Source organism: Paroedura picta, chromosome 13 (assembly GCF_049243985.1).
Source record: "Paroedura picta isolate Pp20150507F chromosome 13, Ppicta_v3.0, whole genome shotgun sequence".
Lineage (NCBI taxonomy): Eukaryota > Metazoa > Chordata > Lepidosauria > Squamata > Gekkonidae > Paroedura > Paroedura picta.
This window is the reverse complement of record NC_135381.1, coordinates 21,261,326-21,274,500: the sequence shown is the minus strand read 5'-3', so window position 1 is coordinate 21,274,500 and position 13,175 is coordinate 21,261,326. Positions and strand designations below refer to the sequence as shown.

Below are 13,175 nucleotides of genomic sequence, written 5' to 3'. Positions count from 1 at the left end.
AAATCACTGATTCTGTTGGAAATTGTTTCTAGTTTGCCTCAGGTGAAAGGAGGGCTTTGCTGACTTACAAACCTGGCTGCATGCCACAGTTCTGCTCCCTCCCTAAGCGTCAGATCTAAATAAGATACTTCTTGCAGCCTGAAGGGGAATACACTTTCTGCCATCTTTTCTCTTAGCGTGCCAGGTTTCTCTGTGTCATAACTGTGAGGAGTAACTGAGAGGCAACTGCAAATCACATGCAAATGAAGCCCCAGCAGGGGGTTTTTTGTACAAAAGGAAAGCTGGGAATGATGCAGTTTTGAGCAGAGAAGGAGCATGTAGAAGAGGAGAAGCTTTCACTCCTCCTCCCATACTTACAGCTTTCCCCTTGCCTGTGTGGGGACTTTGAACAGGGGAAAGTTTAAACCAGGGGTAGTCTAACCGCGGCCCTCCAGATGTCCATGGAGTACAATTCCCATGAGCCCCTGCCAGCATTTGACTACCTATGGTTTAAACCAGGGGTAGTCAAACTGCGGCCCTCCAGATGTCCATGGACTACAATTCCCAGAATTCTGGGAATTGTAGTCCATGGACATCTGGAGGGCCGAAGTTTGACTACCCCTGGTTTAAACAGTCTCTTGTCTTCTTCCCTATTTTTGACCGTGTCTCTATTTTAAAAAAAACCTCATGATCTCCCAAGGCTACTTTTCATTTTTAAAAAAATCAGGATTGTTACCATGTGTGCATCAGTAATTGCAGAGCTGTCTTCAGAGGTCGAAAAACATTTTGTTCTGTTTAATCTGCTGCTCTCCGGGGCAATCATGTTTTTTTTATCAACCTAGAAAGTCTGACTGAGTAACGTTCAGCTGTGGGAAACGGCATGCTCTTGTCGGCAATTAGGATTAGATCAACAATTAGGTGTGCAACCCTCTTGTCTTGGGTTATTTTTATGGCCTTGGGCCTAACCTACAGGAAACTGGAGGCTGTCATAATCTATTGGAGCTCCTCGGGGCAGAATTCCACAGAAGGTGCAGTTCTCTGATTACTTTTGCCAGTTTTGTTTGGATGGACAGCTACTGTGGCAGCAGTTTTATGAGGGAGCCATGGCTGAGGCAGGGGAGAGAAAGAGAGAAAGAGCATGCACACCTTTTAAACCCTTTCCTTCCTTGCTGTTTTTTTCCAACAAAATCACCAACCTCAGGTGCTTTTACCTGTGCTGGTGTAAAAAGATGAGTATTTATAACAGTAACTCAAGTTTGTGACCGTGGGAGTGAAAAGATGCAACGAGAAAGAGATAACTGTTATCCTGTTTTAAATTGTAACTCTGGCATCTTATATCTGTTGTTTAAAAATATCTGAAAAAAAATTATCACAGACCTATGCACAGCTTGCTGTCTGTCTGAGAAGCGAAAATGTTGATTTGAAGCATCAGTTCATAGACTGTTCAAGATGTTTTAATACCCGAGGCAGAAAAAACTGGAGGTCCCTAGGCTGGTAAGATTTTTCTGACAAATGAACTCCTAGAAGAAAGGTATACCAAAAACTGCAGCCTGGGATGAGCTACTTCACCTGACCTAATAGCAGGGCTAACCCCAAGCTAGCTGGATGCAAAACCATAGTAATATGACTGAGAGGACGGGTGGGCATTTAATTTTATTAATTCTGCCATCTCATTTCCCCCCCTTGCTGAGACACTGGCTGGAATATGAACATGCTGGCATTATCTAGTCTCCTAATTTTCCTGTCAGCTCTTGGCTTTCAAAATGATTGCCCTATAGTTCTATGAAATGAACCCACAGGAAGGAAACTAATACCATTATAAATCTCCTGAATGGAAGCAGAGATGCAATAGTAAAATAAACCAGGAGTAAATAACGCCACGGAGATATGCATCCCGTTTCCCTTGCTGCAATAAAGTCTTGCGGCAGAAGCAAGAATGATGGCAAACAACATTTAGGGGAAGGAGAAAGGGGAGGGAAAAACCATGTAAAACATCAAAAAAATTATCTTGTAAAGCTTAAATGGACAGAGTATATCACTACTGAGGACTTTACAAAAGGTACGGAATTGAAGATGGCAGCCAATAAACCAAAACTGGAAGACATTCCTTCTGCAGATAGGCTAAAGCAGGAACTTTCAAATTCTGTGGCAAACTCACTGTTTTTCTACAAGAGAGCAGCTGACGGTCTGAGAGAGGTTAAGTTTGTAGAAAGTAAGGCTGCCTGTGGAATGTCGACCAAGAGGGTTCCCATCGCATTTCTGTGTGACTTATTGTTATGCCTTGTCTCTTCCCAAGATAATTGTGTTTCATAACTGTGGGCAATTCCGCACATCTAAAAAAATAGCGTCACACCAGCGAAAGTTCATGACGCTATTAAAAATTGCACCCCTTGCCATTTCTCACAGGGTCTGCATAAGATTAGTAAGGTTGGAGAGCCAGCTTGGTGTAGTGGTTTGGAGTGCGGACTTCTAATCTGGCATGCCAGGTTCGATTCTACACTCCTCCACATGCAGCCAGCTGGGTGACCTTGGGCTCGCCACGGCACTGATAAAGCTGTTCTGACCGAGCAGTGATATCAGGGCTTTCTCAGCCTCAGAGGGGGTCTGTTGTGGGGAGAGGAAAGGGAAGGCAATTGTAAGCCGCTTTGAGCCTCCTTCAGGTAGAAAAAAGCGGCATATAAGAACCAACTCTTCTTCTAGTATTTCACTTTTTTACTCGCGTACGGAATGGACCTGTGTTTTGTGTAGGTGGTTCACTCTGACAAAGTGGAGCTCCAGAAAAAGCCACCTGTTGCTTCTCAAAACAAGTTGCTGTTTGGTGTTTGCTTCCTTCCATTCTACGGGCATATCCAGGTCCCTCTGAGGGGGCACATCTTACTCTTCCATCCTCCAAAAATAAACCTATTGGGGCGTGAGTAAAATCTGTTTCCAGTTTGAATTCCCCCACCCAAAAAAGTATATTGTAGCTATTTAAAATTAAGAAGATGCTGGCCTAAGCCATGGCATGATGCTAAATATGAGCAATTCTGTGGCTGAAGCGCAAGAATCCTGTTGCTAATCAGCTGTTGCATGAGTGTTGAGTATGCTGTAGAAAAGCACCCCAGGGAGCTGTATCAGTATTGCATTAAGTTGCATTTAGTTATCATAATTTGCATATAATTTTCATGAATAAGCCACGCTTAGCAGGCATTTTGGCCCTAAGGTGCTAAGCAAAAAAACATTTCTACTCCTTTAGGTTTGCAGTGATGTCTGATTGCTGCAGTTTCCTCCTAGTTTGTAAGAAATTTCAGACTGGGTCATGTTGATTGTCCATCTAGACTAGCATTCTGATTCACATGCCAGCCAACTAGTTGCCCTAGAGAACCAACAAGTGGGCATACTAGCCAAGGCCTTCCCTAAAAGTTATCTTCTATCTCTGGTATTTAGAGGTAACTGAATGTGAAGGTTTTCCTTTTTTTTTAACCATATCTAGTAGCCACCAGTCCACCTGATCTCCATGAATCTGTTTAACACCTGTCTATACTCATAGGCTCCACGGTGTCCACTGGAAGTGAATTCCACCACTTAACTACTTGTGGATTAAAGACCAAATTCAACAGACAATGAGATTCTAGAAGCAAGTTAACACCAGTCTTCCCTTCACACCAGTGGAGGAGGATCTTCCTGCCTTTTTGGCAGCCCTTCAGATTTGCTGCCATAGGCTTGCCAAGTGTCCAGGCTAGCACTGATCAAAACAGAGAATGTCTTTAACCCCCAGTGGTCTCTCTCCTCTCTTGTGGGCTACTTCTGGACACAGGCACTTGCTGCGTCATTTCAAGGTATGCCTTCAACCATGGTTCTGAATGTATTGCCTGGAGTAGGTTTTCAGCCTATGAAGCCGCCAAGGGGTAAATTGTTATGCCAAATGACTGTTGGCAGAACTGATGGGGGCTGCTCAGCAACAGGTTGCCTACAGTCCTGCTGTTTCCCTGCCATGTGATTTGTGATTATCCCTTTTTCTGAGCAGGTTTGTCTAAACCCCTTGGAGCACCGCTTCAGGAAGCTAGAAGCTGCCAAATGCAGATAGTAATTTCCGTTCTCTCTAGCCCCATCGGATCTGTAACAAATGGCCCATGTATGCCAATTATTGCTCTTTATTCTTACTTATGCTGACTACATATTAAAACAGTTCTCCAAATGTGAGGAAAATATCCAGAAAACCACACTGGGATAGCTGTCGCCCCCGACCACACACTCACACTCACACTCCTCACACTCCTTTCTGTTTTAGCCTGTGGTTCACTGCAGATGTGAAACATTTTGTAAGGCAAGCCTCCCTGCCCAAGTGCTTGTAGTGTGCATTTGTTTAAAGGACAATTTTGAGTAATCTCTTTGTATTTTAATAGTTGAAAATAAATTTTGCATAGTAATTCAGCTCCACTCTGTTGCCTGTAATCGTTATCTGCATCCTCTGATGGATGTCTGTATTTGTTTCTGATGATTTACATGACCTGACATCTCCTATAATGAGCTTGCTGGCACCAGAGCTATCCATGGCATTCCAGGCTGCACTAATCTATCACAGGATGACCTTACAACAGTTGGGGTCACAGATTCAATCAGTAAAATGTTTCAGGGTGTAATTAATTACATTTCCCCCCCCCACCACCACTGCTCTACAACTGTTCCCTTAAAACTTGATGAAAGCAATATTTTTCTCTCCCACAACATTTTTTCAATATGTATAGTGTTTTGGTTACGATAATCAATCATGCTGTTGTGTTGGGGGATTTTTTTTTTTAATTTATTTTTTAAGTATTCATGAGTTTGCCTTCCTCAAAACTTCAAAATGTTTGTTTGTGGGCATAATTTAATAGTTTAATTAGCCTCTCCAGCTAGGGACTGCAGTGAGGAAAGTTCATTTGGGCTTTGATTGAGGAAGGCAGTTGCACACCCCTGCCTCGATCGCTGGAGCTGAAAAACAGCAGCTGGCTTCTTCTGTGGCCAGAGCCAGCCCAAACCTCAAGAATGGCTGGGTAAACACTCCTGCAATCTGTGACGACTTCAACAAGGCCGTAATGACATGGGCGGAGCATGGACGGTGTGGTCGCTGTTTCTCCTGTAGAGCAGGGGTAGTCAACCTGTGGTCCTCCAGATGTTCATGGACTACAATTCCCATGAGCCCCTGTTAGCATTTGCTGGCAGGGGCTCCTGGGAATTGTAGTCCATGAACATCTGGAGGACCACAGGTTGACTACCCCTGCTGTAGAGAACTGTTCATTTTATAAGAGCTTTGAAAAATCCTTGGGTCCTCCTGGAGAATTGTTCCCATTCAGTAGAGCAGTGGTTCTTCAACCTTCCTAATGCCGCAATTGTTTACTACAGTTCCTCACGTTGGGGTGACCCCCCAAACATGAAATTATGCATAGAAATTAAACCGAAACTGACCAATGGCATGAAGATCCATTGTTCATGATTTATACAATGTGGTTTTTTTTCCTGGGGTTTCTCAATTCAGTTCTGCCTCTTGTCCCACCATGCCGATCTCGCTCTTCTGCTGCTCCAGGCAGACGATCTACCCCGCAAGGCTGTTGTATGGATGAAATGGAAGAGGAGTGATGTCGGACACTTTGGCACACCCTTGGAGAGAAGGGCAAGGTAAAAACCAAGTAACCAATGATGCGAACCAATGATTTGGAAGAACAAATATTCTTCCTTTAAGAAGGCACCTTTAAGACCAACAAAGATTTGTTCAAGGTGTGCTCTTTCATGTGCAGGCACCCTCCCTCAGATGAAATTGATTTGGAGACATCAGTAAAAGGACATGGGCCACTTTGGTCCCCCTTGGAAAGAAGGATGGGGGAGAAGACAAGAAAACCCATTATTTATTTGTTTGTTTGTGTGTTTGTTTTTTGTGGTGTCTGGGCCCGGCTGGGGCGCGTGTCCAGCAGGGGCTGCTCTCCAGCTGCCTCCTCAGGCTGTCCGGCCTTGGCCACCTGTTCCCGCCCAGCCGGGGCCAGACGCAAATCTGCTTGCTCTGCTGCGACCCCTGTGAAAAGGTCATTCGACCCCCAAAGGGGTCCAGACCCCCAGGTTGAAAACCACTGCAGGAGTGTTCATCCCTCCCACAAGGGTGTCAGCAAGGCATATATGATATGTTCTGTGGCCCAGTTAGCATCCAACAGTCAGCCGTCTAATAGAAGGAGTCCACGTGGACCTTTTCTTCTTTTGCCAAAACCCCACTTTTGTCAGAGATGATGTGAGTTGCCACCAGGATCTTTTCTGTGGTCGCATCTTGATTGTGGAACTTCCTCCCTACAGCTTGTTGGTTCCTGTTTTTGTTGTTTTGCTAGTGGTTCCCCCCCCCATTCTGTCCCTGGCATTTGATTCATTTTTATTAAATCATTTTGGTTTTTGAGGGCAAACTTTTTGTTGTAGTTGCAACTTGTTTTGCAGTGTTTTATTTTGCTGGTAGTTTATTTTACAGGTCTTATCACTTGACTTGATTTTAACAGCTGCTTGCTGATATTAGTTAAGGTTGATTGTTTATTGATTTGTTTTTACTTATGTCCCTTTTCTCGGAAGCTGTCTCTATTGGCTCAGAAGCAGGGCATCATTTTGAATCATTAGTAATCAACAACTTTGCTGGAGGGTAAACGGTAATGACTGGGGAAGGCACTGGCAAACCATCCCGTATTGAGCCTGCCATGTAAACGCTAGAGGGCGTCACCCCAAGGGTCAGACATGACTCGGTGCTTGCACAGGGGTTACCTTTACCTTTACCTTTCAATAAACAACTAGAACTTTGTCTGTCAGAACTCAACAGGGGATCTTTTTCCTAGCATGGGAGATGCAGTGATGGGAAGACCACTTGCTTTATGACAATTAAGTAGCTGTAAAAATCATAGTTTTTAAATCAATTAACAAGATAGTCCTCTCTGGTACTTATACGGCTTTAGAAACAATACTGGACAAAGCATGGAGAAGTGGTTTCTCCATGGAACCTGCATTTTCAGAGGCAGTGAGCATTATTTACTGGAAGGCAGTCACAAGAGCCCCCACTTGCATGTCTTCCAAAGGCTTCTGGTGACACAGGGGGCTGGACTACTTAGATAACTGCTCTGATCCAGATATGTTCTTAACTCACCAATTCCCAGGAAATTCTGCCCTGTGCTTTGGAGGTAGGTTTAAGGCATTGCACAACTACATTTTAAACCAGCTCTATGGACACAAAACTGTAAGACTTGGTGCTGCAAGTAAAGGACCATCAACAAACAGCCCTTCTGCCTTTTGATTGATGATGTGTGCTGGTTTCATTTGCGCTCTCGCAGAACTGACTCTCTGCAGCATTGGTGAGCATGCAGAGGAGCTAGCAAGGACTGGGCATTGGATGCAGAACCCCCTGGATCGAACACGCTGCCTGCCAAAGGTTGAAGCTTAGCATGAGAGTTCTAGATTTTGAAAATATTCAAAGCTGAGAAGGGGGTCAAAAGAAGAAGGGGAGAGATTTAGGATGTAAAAGCAGCCGTGCAATGTTTCTAGAATGGAAGAATTCTCTGAAAATGCAAGAACGGGCCTGTGACTCTTCCTTGATCAGCAAGTTCTAATGAAACGTGAAGGGGTCGGGGAGGGGAAGTTGGGAGAAAAGAGGAAGAAAAGCTTTCCCAGTTTTGAACAAAGGGAAATACTACAACATCCTGCAAGAGGATTTTGCCTCTTAACCAAGGAAGGAACTCTAAACATAGAGCCACAAATGGGAACTTAATGGTATTTACAATAACAATATAAAAACCCACACATTTGCTTGTGTTGAAGTCATTAGTACGATGATGGAGAGCATGCAAAAGCCACAAGGAGGATAAGAATTTAAATTTGGACCTCCAGGGCAAAATCAACTCTGTTGGTAAAGGAGAGAGCAACATATTACTATTACAGTTAACATATAAATACATCCTGTTTAGTCAAAGTGATAGAAACCAGTGTTTAATGAGCAAAACCACAGAGGGTTGTGGTGACGTGTCTATGCATCTCTTAGGAGCAGCAGTCAGGTTTGAATGCAGCTTTATTTGTTTGACAACCATATGGCCGTTTGGAAGCACCATGGCAACTGCCTTTGGTCTTAGTTGTCAACAAAGGTTCTTCAGGTGTCTTCTTGTTGCTCGTCCCACTCCCAAGGTGCATAATTTGGATCCCTGTTCCTATGCAGAACTTTTGCATTCTGAGAATGTGCTCCTGAGAAAGAATTCAAGATAATGGAACTGATTTTTCAGCTCATGGGTGGAAACATCTGTCAGTTTGCACCTGATTATTTCTACCTTCTGGTGATCCTTATTGTTGATCATTTCCTAACTGTTTCCCTATATGCACATTAAGAACTTGTGGAAGAGCTGTGGCCAAAAATGCACCTTGCTTAAAGGAATTGCCCTGGTTCTATCCCCAGAATTCCCACTGGAAGGAGCTGAGGAACTAATAACATGATATGCTGTTTCTGGACATACTGCAGAATTTTCAGTGATTTGGGGATTTTCCAGTGCATGTGACTAAATTCAGATTAGGACGCTGGTGTGTGGGAAGAGGGGCTTAAGCCTGATCCCCCTAATTGGGAAAACATACATGTACTCAAAATCAGCGGTTCCCAACCTTTTTATCACCGGGGACCGGTCAATGTCTGACAATTTTACTGAGGCCCGGGTGGGGGGTAGTCTTTTGCCAAGGGACGTTGCCGCCAATGCCTCAGCCCCTTGCTTTCCCGCCAGTATCCGTGACTTCCCGCCACCTGCTGGGTAGCACTGCTAGCAGCAGCTGTGCAGTGCCACGGTGAGGGGGAGCCCCAGCCATGGCAGATGCCGGAGAGCACCAAAGGTGAGCCAGTGGCAGAGTGGCAGGGCAGCCTCTGAGGGGAGGAGGATGAGGTGGAGCTATTGCCCAGTAACAACTGATCCACGGACCGGTACCATTCTCCGGTCCGAGGGTTGGGTACCACTGCTCTAAACTATGAGAACTGAAATGTATTGGCAGACTATATGTCAATTTCTTCAATGGCAAACATTACCATCCCCAGGGCAGTTTCAGGGCAGGAAAAGTATTTGAGCATAAAGGCTAAAGTCCCCTCTCCCACGGGCCAGGTTCCAATTCAGATTGCACATCCATAAAGCTGAAAATGTAAACTGCAACTCGGCATTTCCAGTACACTTTTGATTTGATTTGACAAACAACGCCTGCGGCTCCCCCCGCCCCCTCCATGGCGTGGTGTTGGTTGTGCCGGGAGCGACCGGCTGTTTCGAGCGCCAAAGCACCCAACTCTAAAATTTTGGCAAATGCATATGGCTGTTTTACACACTCACTTTGAGTGTTGTGGGGAGTCATGAATCAATCTCTATCATCTGGTACAATTTTATTGTGTCCTATTTCCAAGGAGTTCAGAGTAGCATGCATGGTTTTCCCTTCCTCATTTTAGCCTCACAATCGACCTGTGAGGTAGATTAGCCAAGACAGAGCGATTGGCCAGAGTCACCCAGAACTGAGCCAACTGACTCGACTAGCCCCAGAAAGAGGCTGTAAAGAGGAGGCGATTTTTAATACTTTAAACCCTAATTTATAATTGATTAATTTACATATATAATTGTTGTATTATTCAGTTTTAAAGTTACCCGCCCTGAGCAGTCCAGGGAAGGGTGGGATATAAAAATAAAAACATGTTTATTATTATAAAGCTGAGGAACAGAACCCAAGTCTCATGAGATCATAATTTAGTACCCCACAAATTAAAGCTCTCTGCCTGTCTATGGCTCAAACAAAAACACAAGATCTTATTGTCCTTGCTTAGATAGAAGTGCTGCTTCTCTGTGGCTCCTTCTACAAGTCCTACAATTGGCTCAGCTGCCATAATGTCACCACATGTTCACAAACATTCCTTCGCCTGTTGAAAAAAAATTAGGTCTGATGTTATAAAAGAAGAAAATGGTCGGAAAACTCTTCCTCTGGCATCATATTCATATATCAGGAAATATTTGCAAGGGCTGTTCAAATATATAATCTTGACCTTTGTCCGAAAACTGTTATGGCAATTTTAAAAATCTGCCTTATGTAGAAACAGCTGTAGGTAAGACTATCCTCTGTAAAACGCTTAGTAACAAGGAATATATATTCTGATATGCTATTGATAGAATGCATATCTCACTGAGCCAATTTAATTTCCTTTCGTATGGATGCATTGTTATTCTTTGCTCTGCCTTAATGCCATATGATCTTATGTGAAGTAGACCCTGAATAGTCAGGGAGACATGAAGAAGAAAAAGAGTTGGTTCTTATATGCCGCTTTTCTCTACCCGAAGGAGGCTCAAAGCGGCTTACAGTCGCCTTCCCATTCCTCTCTCCACAACAGACACCCTGTAGGGTGGGTGAGGCTGAGAGAGCCCTGATATCACTGAAGAAGAAGAGTTGGTTCTTATATGCCACTTTTCCCTACCTGAAGGAGGCTCAAAGTGGCTTACAGTCGCCTTCCCCTTCCTCTCCCCACAACAGACACCCTGTGGGGTGGGTGAGGCTGAGAGAGCCCTGATATCACAGCTCGGTCAGAACAGCTTTATCAGTGCTGTCGTGAGCCCAAGGTCACCCAGCTGGCTGCATGTGGGGGAGTGCAGAATCGAACCCGGCTCGTCAGATTAGAAGTCTGTAGTCCTAACCACCACACCAAACTGGCTTGATTGGCTGAGGAAAGAAACTATAATAACTCTTTCCTCCCAACTGGTGAAATGCAGCTTTTTGTGTAGACTGCACTGACTTACCATTGTCTTTACAGTAAATAATACAAGGAAGTATCATCAGCTTTATACTGGTGACAGTGTTCCGCAAATATCTGTATGACCTCATCCATCTTGATTTCAGGTAGATGTTCAACAGCATGGGAGCAAAACGACCTTTTGGCATGCTACAGGTGGCAGGAGGAGCAGCCTTTCATCACCAGTTTCTGGATCCAGCCCTCCAGGAAAGGATCACAGCCACCTTGGCATTATCTTTCAATCTGGAAGCATTCCGCGATTCATGCTATCAACAGCTGCTGAGAGATTGAGAGGATATACTCTCCACTCCAGCCCCCATCCAAAGGCAAACAAGGGAATTTTTGTTCAAAAACCAGCTGAACTGAAAAGCATATCGATAAATTAATTGTATCCAATAATTCTTATCCCGGCTGCTTCCATGTGGGTTTTTCATCCTGAATGGAGAGCAGCATGCCTCCATGTTTTTGGGGAGCTTCCACATAATGCTGTGCTCCCTCCAAGCATGACTGGTACGGCTTCCAAGACTCTCCATTTAAACTGGATCCTGGAAAACCCTCCTTTGATTTAAATAGGAAATGTAGAATGACTGCAGGTGGGGCTTCCACCTGAGCAGAGATTACCTCCAAAATGACAGAGCTAAGCTATGCATCTCTTGCCCTCCTGTTTTAGCCTTTTAGTAAGGGTTTTAGCTTTCCTGGGCCCAATCTAAACATGCTGGATAATGCACTTTCAGTGTGCTTTTGCAGCTGGAGATTCCTGTGCCGAACAGGATAATCTAAAGTGCATTGAAAGTGATAATGTGATAATGGGCTGATGAAGCCAATTGCAGCTTTACACCACAGCTCAGTTGAAAAAGGGAGAGTATACTTTGCTTCTCCTACATAATTGCTGCTATGTTGGTGCTTCTGTTCTGATGCCAAGGAGTGAGAGAGGGAGAGTTGTAAGCAGTACAGTAATGGGACGTGGAGATGCCAGTCTCACCTGCCGGGATGCAGCCTTGCAAAGAGCACTTGCCAAAAAGAAGGCTGGACAGAGCAGAGCTGGTTTGTCTACCAAGCTATCTTTTTATTGCTTCTCATTGTACTTAGTAAATGTCAGGTTAGATAATTTGTGTGCGGAATTATCCTGCTCTTTTACTACAAAGGTTAGTTTAAGCTTATCAGGAAACTTAATCATGAAAGCGGTTCAATTCTGTGCTAGGGACAGTTGCCTGGCGATAACTCTTCTCCTGGATGCACAAGCAGGTTCCTTTGCCAGGTTGATCATTACCACTGCATTTGCATCTTTTGCAAAACAGACAGCCTGAGAACTTCTCTCTGTCCAGCTCCAACTGTGGGCCTTAGAACTCCTGGGAGCTACAAAACTGGCGAGTACTTTGTGAGACAAGCAGAAATGGTTCCTGCTTTACAGAGGCAAGTTTGCAAGGTGGGGGAACTGAATCTATGAAGCTGCTGAGTCACACCTTTAGTCCCCTCTTTTCAGGGTTACAAGCAGAAAAAAACTCCTGCCTATCACCTACAACAGGGGTAATCAACCTGTGGTCCTCCAGATGTTCATGGACTACAATTCCCATGAGCCCCTGCCAGCATTTGTTTGTAGGGGCTCATGGGAATTGTAGTCCATGGACATCTGGAGGACCACAGGTTGACTACCCCTGACCTACAATCCTCCTGGAGACACAAGGGACTGAGCCCAGGATGATGCAACTTCTGTAGGTAGAGCGTCTGCTCCACATTATAATCAACTAGGGGCCAGGCCCATTGCATTCAGGAATACAATGGATGCTAGATTAGGGGGGTGGGGTGGACCTTTCCAGGACCTGGAAAGGCTACAGGCAGCTGTTATGGAACTCACCATCAGGGGCAGCTCTCACAGGGCAGGGATTTGCAGCCTCTGAGCCTCAGAAGGAAGTGGAAGGAGGGGGGGGGGTGGTCAGGTGATTGGCAGGCAGTCAAGCTGGTTGGAGGAGAAGGCACTCAGGGGTGGGACAGCTGCCCTGAGCACTCGCTGAGTTGCACTTAAGACATGAGACATGCTCCTCCTCCAAAGCCTTTCTAGAAATATTAAGTGGAACAGATCAGACGACTGGTCCACTTTGCTCAGTATTTTCTGTTCTGAGTGGCTGGGGCTCTTCAGGCAATAAATGTTTTTCCAGACACCTGAGACCAAAAATTCTTTAACTAAAGACTGAACCTGGCAATTTCAGCACACAAAGCGAGCACTGCCTTATTAAGGCCAATGATCTCTTTTGACTAGTGAGCTAGAGCCTATGGCCAAATGAGGATTTGAACCCAATCATCTAAGGCAAGGGTAGTCAACCTGTGGTCCTCCAGATGTCCATGGACTACAATTCCCATGAGCCCCTGCCAGCAAAGGCTGGCAGGGGCTCATGGGAATTGCAGTCCATGGACATCTGGAGGACCACAGGTTGACTAC

The 13,175-nt window shown here is 44.9% G+C and overlaps 1 long non-coding RNA gene across 1 annotated transcript in view; it reads left to right on the top strand.

The window, feature by feature from the left end:
- The window catches only part of LOC143822973 (uncharacterized), a 40,323-nt gene extending 34,580 nt beyond the window's left edge, over positions 1-5,743 (top strand). The window contains exon 3 of the long non-coding RNA XR_013226343.1: positions 5,477-5,743. This is a non-coding gene — a long non-coding RNA (uncharacterized LOC143822973). The remainder of the gene's footprint in view (positions 1-5,476) is intronic.
- The last annotated feature ends 7,432 nt before the right edge of the window (positions 5,744-13,175 follow it).